Genomic DNA, 12,257 nt, shown 5'->3' with positions numbered 1-12,257 from the left:
ATAACCAGCAGGCTTTTCCACATGAAGCAAGGCTGACACCTGACTCTTCGCCTGGCTTCTCCCGGGAGAACATTTTAATGAGGCCCACAGCTGTAATATCACACAGAGAACATTAACAATGCTAATTACCTAAAGTTTAGCCCATGAATACTCAACCAACCGTACCTTGGAGACAAATTGTTGTTTTGGCCCAAACGAAGCAATGATGGCTTGCAAAGCAAGTCAAGGCTTGTGAGAGCACCAGGCACAAGACACTGGGCACAAAGACCTGGCAAGGGAGCCTCTGCGGCAGAGCTGTTAAACAGAAGAGGTGCCTGGACAGAAGGCAAATCTGAGACTGCAGAGAGAAACTGCCTTGAGGTGGCCAAATCCCTCCTGAGGAAACGCGAAAGGTGTTGATAGGTCTCTCAGCATCGTCTCATACAGGATCTGTGCAGAGCACAAGGTCGGGGGCGGGAGGGCGAGGAAAGGGGGGGTTTTGGAGGAATTCCTCCTGCCAGGCAGCCGCAGCTGGCGCTGGCTGAGCCGTGCACGGCGCCGTGAGAAGCCAGCAGTCCACACAGACATGCAATGCGCGAGCAAGCGCTCGCCTGGAAGAGGTCCAGGGCCTCTGCTTCACGCCATATGCACAGTCATTCTGCAGCTCAAGGTCACTGCGGCTGTGCCCGGGCACGCTGGGATGACTGCTCGGAGCTGAACAGCCTTCCTCACTCAGGCTGCCCATGCCAGAGCTCGGTCTGCAACGCAGTAAACATAGTGATGTGTACTTTGCTGCACGAAGCTTAGCTGTCACCTCTTCCTTTGGCTCCTTATCGCCAGTGCTGCAGGGCGATGATGTATGAGAAGGGCCATCGTGCAGAGGAAGGGGAGGTTCAGTCCACCCAGGTGTCTCTCGGAGGGGGGAACGTGAATTTTTAGCAGCCTGTGTTGCTCAGCTCTAATTGAGCACAAAAACATCACATGGCAGGCAATAGCCCATTAGCAACACTGTGTGCTGAGGGGCCTTTTAATTATTTTTGCGTTCCCAGAGGACTACAGAATGCTCTTCGCAAGCATGGCACAGGAATGCCAATTAGGTGGCCTCCAGCCCCACTAGACAAGGTCCGGTCACATCACCTTGCGTCACAGGCTGAACCCTGCCCTCCATTTTCTCCCCAAGTCTGCGGCTCTCTGCCGTGAAATATTTATTAAAGGGAGCTGCCGCCTGTCGCGAACGTCGAGTCCCCTGTCTCCTTGCCAAGGTCAGGCTGCCGGGGAGGTACTTTTGCTCTCCGTAGCTTCATGGCGAGACTGACAGGTCTTTCTGCCACTCAGCACCAGGCATGCAGCATCGGGGAGAAGGCTGGTTCCCTTTCTACAGATTCCTGCTTTCTGGGAATATGGTGGGCACGTAAAAAAAATTACTGAAGCAGAGATTGCAAAGCAGTGAGCTATCGCAGTATCAAAACACATATTTGCACTAGGGCCTTTTGGGAGCACAAAATAAAAATCCATTAAATCAATTTCTACTGTTGTGAAAGGCCTCCTTCAATCTTTGCAATCAGCCTCACAACTTCCTAGGAAGCTCCTACACTTAGAGATAAAATCCCATCCCACACAAAGGGATGGGAGTTTCACCCTCGGCTTATGTGGTGCTAGCTTTCCACCCCCTGAATTTAGCTGTGGATTGCCGAGTTTAGACTTATTGTTTCATACATTTTTTGTGCCAGGAAAATGCTGAAAGCTTCAACCACAAGCTGTTTGATAACCTTTTATCAGCTGTGCTAAATTAAATAAGCAGGCACAGCATCACTTGATCAAGAAGGAGTAAAGCTAAGGTGTTGAAAAGATCTTCCTCCCCCAGTATGGGCACAAACTAAGGTGACAGGAAAACATGTCCAGGAATAGATATAAACTCTGTGGGTATAACATGTGAGAACCAAAGTAAAGCCCTATAGTGCCGGGTCACAGGGCCTGCTAGGGGATTCACTTTCCCGTACCGTGACCTCTGGAGGAAGCTTGGAGGCTAAAAACATGTGAGAAGAAAGATGAGCATAGAGCACGTACCCACAGTTGGGTTGTGTGCTGCAGGAATCCAGGTGCTTCTGGGGCTGGAGGTGAAGCTAGTTCAGGGTGGTGGCTGGTTCCTGGCAAACCTGCAGACCTGTCTCTCATGCTTTGCCATCTCCCTTGCCAGCCCACGAGTCCCACTGCATTTATTCCTTTCATGGAAGCTGCCCCGTAGCTCCAACGCTTCCTGCCTGTGCATCTCCTTGCTCTCCTAACGGCTACCATTGAATTATTCAAAGACATAAAATTGTCTTCACAATGTCTTCTGTTTCCTCTTCTTTTCTCTCCCCTCCTAGTAATTCCTAACATTTAACTTGTTGTTGTTGTGGTTTTTTTTGACACCTGCTCAGCCTTGACCTGTCATTTTCTCAGAATTAGTGCCACCTCCGAGATCATTTTCCTGTGCAGTGATGGCTGATCTAGAGCCCCTCATTATGCATGTATAATTAGTTTTTTTTTCCCAGAAGCATTACTGTGCATTTATTGACAGTAGATTTCATCTGTCATTTTAAAACCTAGTCACTGATTATCATGAAAAACTTCTGCAATTCTTCACAATCAACTCTTGTTTTGAACTGTTTTTCATTCTCAGTAAACTTTCCACCTCACTTTTCAACCTGTTTTTCCAAATCACTTGCAAATAAATATTAAAAAATAAAAATAAAAAAGAATCCATCCAGCTTAGATCTCTGGGAAATCTTCCTTCTCTGTGAAAACATATTGTTTTTTTACACCTTTATACTTTACTGCTGCAACTACTCTACGTCTTTTATTGGAACTACCAAAGTGTCAATTAATTACACTGTTATTCAAAATAGTTGCATTGGAAAAAGTTCTAAGTGTAGATAGACATTACAGAAATACAAATAACAGTAGACTCATTTTGAGGACTCAGCAGGCAAGATATATTTGTTTTGACCTGTGTTTCTATACTATCTTTTGCATTCCCATCACTAAATTTAGTCTTTCACTGTATGTCATGTGCAATTTATCTTTTTTTTTTTTCTAAATGTATCACCACTTCAGAGTTTATTAAGCCATTCCAGAGCCGATTGCTGATAAAATCCTCATCTGGATTCAAGATATTAACAGAAAGACTAACTCCTCGAGTCTCTGGCACCAAGGCAACGTATTGTCATAAATCCATAGGAAGCCAGATTTCATTAGTACTCTTGGTCATGGAACTAATCGTTTGCTCCTGCACTGGGCACCTGATCATGGCTGTGGGCAGCACAAAAGCCATCGGCGTTTTAATGTTGTTCCTTTGCTGCGCTTTACTTGATTTTTGTCTCAGGATTATGAGATGCTGGGGAGGTAAAACAGCTACTCAGAAGAAAACATCTGCCAGAAGCACGGGCTTCTGTTTTTTTACTTTGAGACGTGCATACCATGTAGAGTTAAAAAATGGTGCTTAGAATAATTTAAAGCAGAAATCTGTTACGTTCCTTCAAAATTACCCGTGCTTGGTTTAATAGATGCTGGATTAATTGCGTGCTGTCTGAGAGCTTTTGTTCCTCTCTGGAGTGGCTGTGGTCTGTGCCACAGAGGTGAATGCTACTCCACTGTATGGCAAATTTGACATTGAAGGGCTCTTTGTAGAAATAAGACTGCCATTCTCTCCCATTGTCCCTTTGATTAAACAGTGCCAGCAAAGGAGACAGTTTTGATGGTTGTTTTCGTATTATGGGCATCTGGGTACTAAGAATTGGGCTGAGATCACCAGATCACAAGCTGCTTTAGAGATGTCTGTTTGTGCACTCTGATCCCACAGTGATGTGATCCAGAAAAGTATTTGGACCAGCACATTTCAAATTTGGAGGAAAAGAAAAACAATTTCTGGGAAGTGTAGTAAGGACCATTTCTTGCCTGCATGTGCAGCTGTCGTCCTGTACCCCTTTTCCTCTACCCAAACCCACAACTTCCTAGTACTTCTGAAGTAAGTCTGGGCTGTGGACACTTTTCCTCCTCTTTAACATCAACAGGCTGCCAGTGACTACCAAGGTACTTTGTGATAAAAATACAAGAAACCTAACATACTGCACAGTGGACGTGTTCATTAAAACTCCCCCCACTTACCAGGGCTTTTGTAGCTCCTCAGGTCCGTGAATCACTGCTAAGTGTTGGCTCAGCATTCCCAGGGACACCTGGGGCTTGTCCAGCTTAGGTGTCGGTCTCAGGGACAGCATGAGTTTATAACAGATACTGGACTAGGCTACTGGCATCTTCTGATTGCTGAAGAAACTTTAACATACGGAGACCTTCTCCAGAGTTTGACTATCTTATTTTGTGAAGTACCAGAGCAAGCAGGAAAGATCTCAGGAAGCGAGCTCTCTCCTTCTCTTTCCACACATCTGTTTGGACATGCAACAAAGGATACAGGAGCATTTTTGCGTGTACTTTTAATAGTAGTGCTTTAATATAAAAAAAAAAGTACATACAAGTTCTAAACTCCTGTTTTCTGCAATCGTTTACACTTTTTCTAAGTTGCAACAGAATATTAGCTACGTAGGTAGTCAACACTGCTAACAAACTACAGTACAAGTTACTAATAACAGTACAAGATGCTTGGAATACATTCTTGCAAATGTGTATGAATACCAAAGAAATCCTGCAAAGTTGAGAGGTTTCAACACACATTGCCCTCTTCTCTCAAACCTCCGTAGGATTTCACTCACGGTTTTCCTAACCACGAAAACACAGAAGGGCTGATCCTTGGCTGGTGCAAACTGGGGTAGCTCCGTTAGCACCCACGGAGCAATGTCAGTTGTCGTGAGCGAAGGGTGTGATTCACTCTGTGCTCAGACAGGTGCCTTCAGGCTGGGGGGGAACATCACGCATGTCTCCACGCATAACAAACCAATGGGCCTTCTTGATCAGTGCTGGCTTATAGCATTGAGTAACATGTTTTTTTCTGAGGGTTTCAAAACTGATCTGTTTCTGCTGGCAGAAGCCAGATCAGGGCTACTTAAGAACAGTTGGGAGCACCCTGGATTCTCATACCGCTCTGTGCAAAGCTGTGCAAATCTCCCTCGAAAAGCGTCAAGTCTGAAGCGTAGGAACCCACCCCATCACCTCTCCTCCCCCACAAAAGGCTGGCAAAGCTATCAAGCACTTGAGAAAACTGAGTGTGAGATAAGAGGAGCAGCGGTCCTCCACACAAGCCATATCAAAACAAATCTCTACATACACACATTGTAACAATACAGTCACTTCAGAGTTCAAAAGAAAGGTTCACATTTACAAAGGAGGGAAAGAGAAAAATAACACAAGAAGCTGTCCTTATGATTATGTTCTGGTTCCTAAACCTGTAACCTTAGTCTGTGGCCACCAAAAGTAAATGAATACCAAGCAGCATCGTGTAAACTCCAATTAGGCCTCACATGGGGTAGCAACAGGCAACCTGGAGGTAGTGTACATAGCTGAAAAGGAATTTGAAATAAATGACAGGCATTTTTATCCTATTCTTGTACATTTACATGATCAAAGACACTGTGGCAAATGTGCTGCAGTGACATGGCTCTGCAGCCTTGTGAGCCCACCTCCTCGCCACCCCAGCTTCAGTCACAGAAGGGTGTTTTGTCTGAAGCAAGAGGGATGTCTGGGGTATTTGTCAGGCAGCAAGCCTTATTTTCTCACTCTGTAGTTCTGGCTTGCATCTGTACTTACCCTGTGACTAACAGGACAATCGGTTTCATCTGTGACTGACAGGTTTTTCTCACGAGCATTGATACAAAACCTCCTTATCACTATTGCCCTGAGCACCGATATTTCAATGGCACTCATCAGTCAGCAGCATCCCAGAACCCCTCCAATCTATCCCCTGACTGGTATTTAGATTATTCTGGTGGGAATTGGCAAACCCATGTCAAAGCCAGTTTTTTGATTCATCTGGACATTACGAAAAGACTGAACGCCAATGGCTCCATCTTGTAGCAAAGACACAAAAGTCAAGTTCTCTTCTGCTGCAAAGAGGACAAAAGGCTATTTAGGGGATATAAGGGTTGGCAGATTGTAGAAGACACGATGGTGGCTCAGGGTAAGAAAACTTTTTCAGCTGTACTGCCTTTTCACTGACTGACTTTCTATTCACATTAAGTTTTAAGCATTCCTAATTTTCTCCAGCCATGTTGTCTTGGCACCACAGCCAACACATCACAAAAGTCACTGTAATGCAGCCATATATATGTAGGGGTACGTACAGCCAGGAGGTGGAGCAGGCTCCAGCCCACATTTTGTTGTTTCTGTAAGGGTAGATCCCAGCTAGGTGAAACAGAGATAACCTAGAGCATCCTCCATGTTGAAAACAAGGCTGTGAGTATATAAATAGATAAAAACCTCAGAAACTAAACAGCGGGAATGGGCATTAATAGAACAGCCCCTGCTTTGCAGCTAACTAACCCAGGTGCTCTAAAATATCTCTCAGCTCAAATCATTTTACCTGGCAGAACATACAGAAGAAAGAGGTGTTGTGAATGCAGGGAATGGCTGTGTTTTCTCTATATTGCCTAGAAATACCCAGTCTGCCTGCTCTTCCCTTGCTCCCTCCCTTTATAACAGCAGCTCTTTTGCTTCAATGGCTAGCTGGTAAGACAAGACTATTTAATTATGAACAAAATCCAAGGTCAAGGTATTAGAAGACTGGAAACAGATACCCTGCTACTTTTCTAACAAACAATATATTGTACACCTAATTCTTCTCTGAATTGTCTCTCCAAGGAGCATAGCACCACAAGGGCAAGATTTCCATCTATCATGAGCTGGCACAACCAGTTCTAAGAATTAAAACATAGATCAGGCCTCCCTCCAGTCTTTGTCTCCTGTGCCAGAAATGCTCCCTGCCCCCCAAAGATACCAGTTATCTCTGAACATTTGTGTGAGATAGACACTTCTGCACCTGGAGCCCCAGGGTGGGTCATCAATTGCTCTTATGCTGGTGACACACCAGCCAGCAGGAACATTGTTTGTCTACTTCATGTATGTCTTAAACTATACACAAACTAAAATGGAAAGAAACTGCACCCCATACCCAAACTTGGCTATTAGACTAGGAAGGACTACAGGAACGTACTTCTTCATAAATTCCTCAAAGGTCAAATTAGGATCTTCTCATGTTGTGGGATGTATTTTCATCTTTAGGCTGTGTTAAGTTTTAGACCACAACTGTTGTGTGTGTCACTGACCTTTCATTGAAAGGGATTTGCACAAGAAATAAACCTTGATGATTTCATCACTGCAGTATTGAGCATCGTCATGGGTAAGAGAGTCTCTGATGACTGAAAGAGCCTCTCAGGATCATTTGTCTGACACCTGGACTTCAGGACACTCTGGACCTTCCTTGACCCTCATAAAACACCTTCATTTTTTTGCAGAGGGCTTCCAGGGACACAATCTGACAGCAAGAGCCAATTGACAGAAATGGGTCATACAGTGTTTTGATGGTTCTGCTCATTCTGATGATGAGAAGCGGGGTAGGAAGAACCCAGCTGGACCCCAGAGCTCAAAGCTAGACATTGTATAAATACCTTTTTACTTCCAAACTGAGGAGACTTGATAGCAAAATCAATAAGGTACTGCAAATAAAAGCCCTTCGGTTACTTCTTGAAGCCATTTTTAAGGATAAAACAGTGCCAGATAAAGGAGCAAACCTCTTAAGTCAGAACTTAGATGTTTAGCTCCCAAATTGAATTATACTTAAAAGAGGAAGGGAAGTAACCTAAAAGCCTTTACAGTCTATTTTTAAATGAGAGGATGTTTTTCATTTAATTCTCAATAACGCAATAACTTGAAAATAACTGAGGAAACCATGTACTCCCAGATGGTCTGTGTTCTGTGTGCTCTGGTGAAGCTGCTATGACTCCACCGCATTAAAAAAAGACATACATTATTCTGTAGCAATTGTCCATGACACTGAGGCTTACAACATAAATATTGCAATACCTCATCCAGTTTCTGTATGACACACCATGTTTTATTGCAGTAATGTCTCATAATAGATGAAGGTGCTACAGGGTCCTGTTTGGCCAATTGCTATAGGACCCTGGAGTGCACTACCATAAGGAGGGAATATCTCCCACAGGAAGGGAGTTAAGATGAGGTCTAGATGTCAGGAGAAATGGCTAAAGGCTTCACAGACAATGCTGGGCAAATCTTTGCTGTGCCTTTCCCCCGCCCCCAGCCCCTCCATGCAGGGGGAGGTTTGTTTCCTCGCTGGCAGATAGCGCTGGATGCAAGGTAATGGAGCACAGCCCTGCTACGCGCAGCAGAATGCCTCTAAATCAAGAAGCCAGTGTTTTTCGCCAATGTGACAGATTGAAAAATGCTTCTGGTACTTCCATGAGTGGGTTACTAAGCAACACTTTGGCTTCCAGGGAGTAGCCGTGCTGGATGTGATCTCCTGCCATCAGCCTGACCACGTCCCCAGCTGCGCACTGGGAGAAGGAGGGCACATGTGCCAGCAGCAGCGCCGCGTGGCTTCCCCGTGCAGAATGGGCTCCCTTGGGGTGAGCTGGCACCACGGAGGGAAATATCCCAGGGGTGACTTCGGGACCACTCATGGGGCGGCTAAAAAAGCAAAGATATTGTCAGGAGGTACCACTGGGAGGGAAGGCGTGCTTAAGAGGTTTGCATACCTCTCAGTAAACCTGCAGCATATCCCTCATGCAAACTTCCACTTCAGGCTGTCGTGGAACAAACAGAGCTGAAGAGGACTGACTCCAGGGACAGGTGCTAACAATAGGGGCTGGAGAAGATTTCCACATGAGGGGAGAGAGAGAGAGAGAGATTAAAAAGACTGGAACAGATTAGAAATGAAGAAGGGAGGTGAGCTCAGAGCCAAGTGAAGTGAGGCCTGATACAGCAGAGGAAAATCACGTGCTGTAGTTCGCTGTTTGCTAATACAGCAATAAGGGGGTTACAGTAAATCAAAAGGCAGTATACTGGAAACTGAGCAGCAATCAAGTCCAAATTCTATAGAGTTAGGAGGAAATTTACCCTGGTTGCTGACTGCTCCATAATCATCTGCTGCAGTGTCTCACTTTGCTTTGAAGCCTGTGACATGGCACCAGAACCAGGCTGAACCCAAACCCAAAGTAAACAGACCAGACCCATCTGGAGCAGAAACGCCTATTTTCTTGTATGTGCTGGGTGTTCTCAACTATTAAAAATGTGTATTTCTTGCTAAAGACCAAAGACTAGGGCTACTTCAATTGGGCCTTTTTAAGACACCAGATCAGCCTCTTGGCTTAAAGTCAATCGAGGAATGTTGATTGAGCAAGCTGAGAAGCTGACCTAACTTTTAGTGAATTTGTGCTCTTTCATTTGTCAATAAAATCATGTTCCAAATACATTGCAATTATATTGTAAGGGGTAATGTTTTGTCTTATTTTGCTAGAATTCTCACATGTCTTTAGCAAAACAAGTAAGATATTCTCCCTTCTTCTTCTCTTTCAGGGTCAGAAACACTTGTTATAGGACTTTAGATCTACTCCTGGTTGGTGAACCATATTTACAGCAAATAACATTAAACACAAATATATATGTATATGTCTACATACAACTTAAAGTCTTTCTAATTAAAATTAAATACTACAGCATCATACAGTAAGGCTCTACCAATGTATTAATGGGGATGTCACTATTTTGGGATGATTACTTGAGCATTTCAAAAGTGCATTAAAAAGCTGATGACATCACAGTTTTATCTGAGAAGCACTATGATGTCACAGATTTAGCCTCTTTCTTTCCCCCCTTATGAATTGTGACAATGTTGAACGACTGTCAAATAAAGGTTCAAGAGCAAAGATCCTAACTCAGTCTCCTCCACCCCCAGTTTTAGTTGATACTTTTCTTTGCAGCCACTTTTAGTGGAAAAAAAAAGTCTGAAATGGCAGGTGAGGAACAGGTGAAGTAATCGCTTAAAAAGCACACAAAATTCTGGTTCTTAGGAGATCTGACTGCCTAGCATAGATGACAATTTACTTGAATGCTCTCAAGGCTCTCTTATATCTGCAATTCAATGACACAGATTATTCCTGGACCTGTCCCTGTTACTGCTGACCCAGGTTACGGTGTTGGAAGAAAGTCAGAGTAAACTAGAGGACTGTTGATCTCTGCTGCAGCACAAAAAAGGAATGCCATCAAGGTAAAGAGGGAACATTTCTCCCTGCATTTTTAAAGAACATTTTATGACTACAGAAGAGTCTAAAAGAACAATTGTATGACCTTAATGCTGAATTGGAATTCAGTCAGCATGCGAGTTTGATTCCCTGCAACGATGAAGGGTTTGTTAAACACTTCTAAAGGGGGAGGTGAAAGTTGATGGTTCAGCTTGGACCTCCCTCTATCTCTGAATTGATCTAGACCCTCCGTATCAGCTTTGGTACAGACTTTCTCAAATCCAGAAACATAATTCAGGGAAGAAAAAACATTAGGATGAACAATGAAGGCTATTCTATAATGAAGCTCAAATGAGAGAACACTTGGAAATTCCTCATACACTTGTGATAGCCTTTGCAAAAGGATGCGGGGGCACATCTCTTGTCCTATACTTCTAAAAGATCTATGAAGGAAGAGTACATTGTGCATAGTGTTCCTATGTTTTCCTTTGATATTGAGCAGATACTTCCCAATGTACCCCGATGACCATGAAAGAGACCTGTTCTTTATCACCCAGAATATGAAGACTCAGAACTGCCCTTCTCTCACCTTCCTTCTGAAACGCGGGCAGAGGGGGAACATTTCCTGATTCACTGTGGAGGTGAAATCTTGGGTTTGCTGCAATGAACTGGACAAGATTGGTGGCTAGACTGATAGGAGTCTGAAATAAAACATCAGGACCTGAAAAATCAGCAATTTTCCAGCACGAAGGGCTTTGTTGTTAACTTTACGCACACACAGGGCAGTAAGCTGATCTGGAAACAGTAGCTTGTTCATTTCAAAATAACAGTACCAATGCATATCCTAAATGTACGAGTGAATACTGTAGTATAATTCTTTGCATTTTCACCCAGGGTGGCAGAAAGGCATTGCAAACATTAATAAGCTATTGGCTTGATTCCCCAGCAGCAAAACACCTGGTGTTCTCACTGACATGTGTGAAATAAAGGGGTAAACACTAAAAAGTCTGTCCCTCCCCTGCTCCCCAGGGGAGCAGGAGCTGTTGTTTGCCATTCCTGCAGACACTCGGCTGAGTGCCTCGATGGGCAGTGGTGGTGGCACCTGGCAAAGGCTTCCGTGGTGCATCTGAGAGGCAGGACTGCAGCACACCACTCCTTGGCCCAGAGCAGTGCCACGATCCCTGCTGGAAGTGCTGATGGTGAGACACTATGGACAGGTAAAATGAGATGAAAAGAGCAGCTCACTAAGTGGGGCACCTCTCCTGTCTGCCTGTTCCTCCCTGCAGAACTTATTTTCACAAAAATGTGCAACTGCCTTACTGTTAACATTTCAGATGAGGACTTCCTCTTGCCAACATGCAGTCTCCCTCAACAAAACTGACAACTCAATCCATCTTCAATTGCCTCCTCAATGAGATTTGCATTTTCTGTCCTCCTAGACTGGTGCCAAAGTGTTCCCAATATATTCAGTGTTTCTTTGTCCATATTTTTATATCCAGGAAAACATAAAACATTTTCCCCTTCTGCTCTAAAGACAGTTTTATAGACTAAAAGTTGGCATTGCTAAATGATGGGATAGACAGACAGACAAGATCAACTGATTAAAGATGCCTCACTAGGGAAGTGTCCCTAGTACACAAAAATTACCATTTGCTCTGTTATTTATCTTCTTTTACTTTTAGATGTACCCAGTCGCATCATCTTAGATGATTCTTATTCCTCCATAGATGCTAACTTTCTGTTAAGTAGATACTGTTTTGTGGTTTTTTTTTCTTCTAATGCAAGGCTTTGATGTGTTGAAACACACAGTTTCACCTTTTCCAATATTTCCCCCATATTTTTTACATGAAATAATTTGTCAGATTGCAAATGGATATGTGAATAATTGTGGTTCCCTCAGAAGCACTTTTTTTTTTTTTTTGGAAATAAAGTTATTCCACACAGAAAAATCATGCCCAGCTCTACCTGGAATTTCCTTGCACACAATGTACACCACTCCTGCAGCAGTGGCAAGTTTAATTAATATTCCTTTCTACCCCCATCCTGTCCTCACCTCCCAGATGAACCCTGTCAAAATAGATGCTGTAGGTGTGA

The sequence above is a fragment of the Aythya marila genome (genome assembly GCF_965140915.1).
Source record: "Aythya marila genome assembly, chromosome: 5".
NCBI lineage: Eukaryota > Metazoa > Chordata > Aves > Anseriformes > Anatidae > Aythya > Aythya marila.
The sequence above is the reverse complement of the archived record's forward strand: the minus strand, read 5'-3'. Positions refer to the sequence as shown.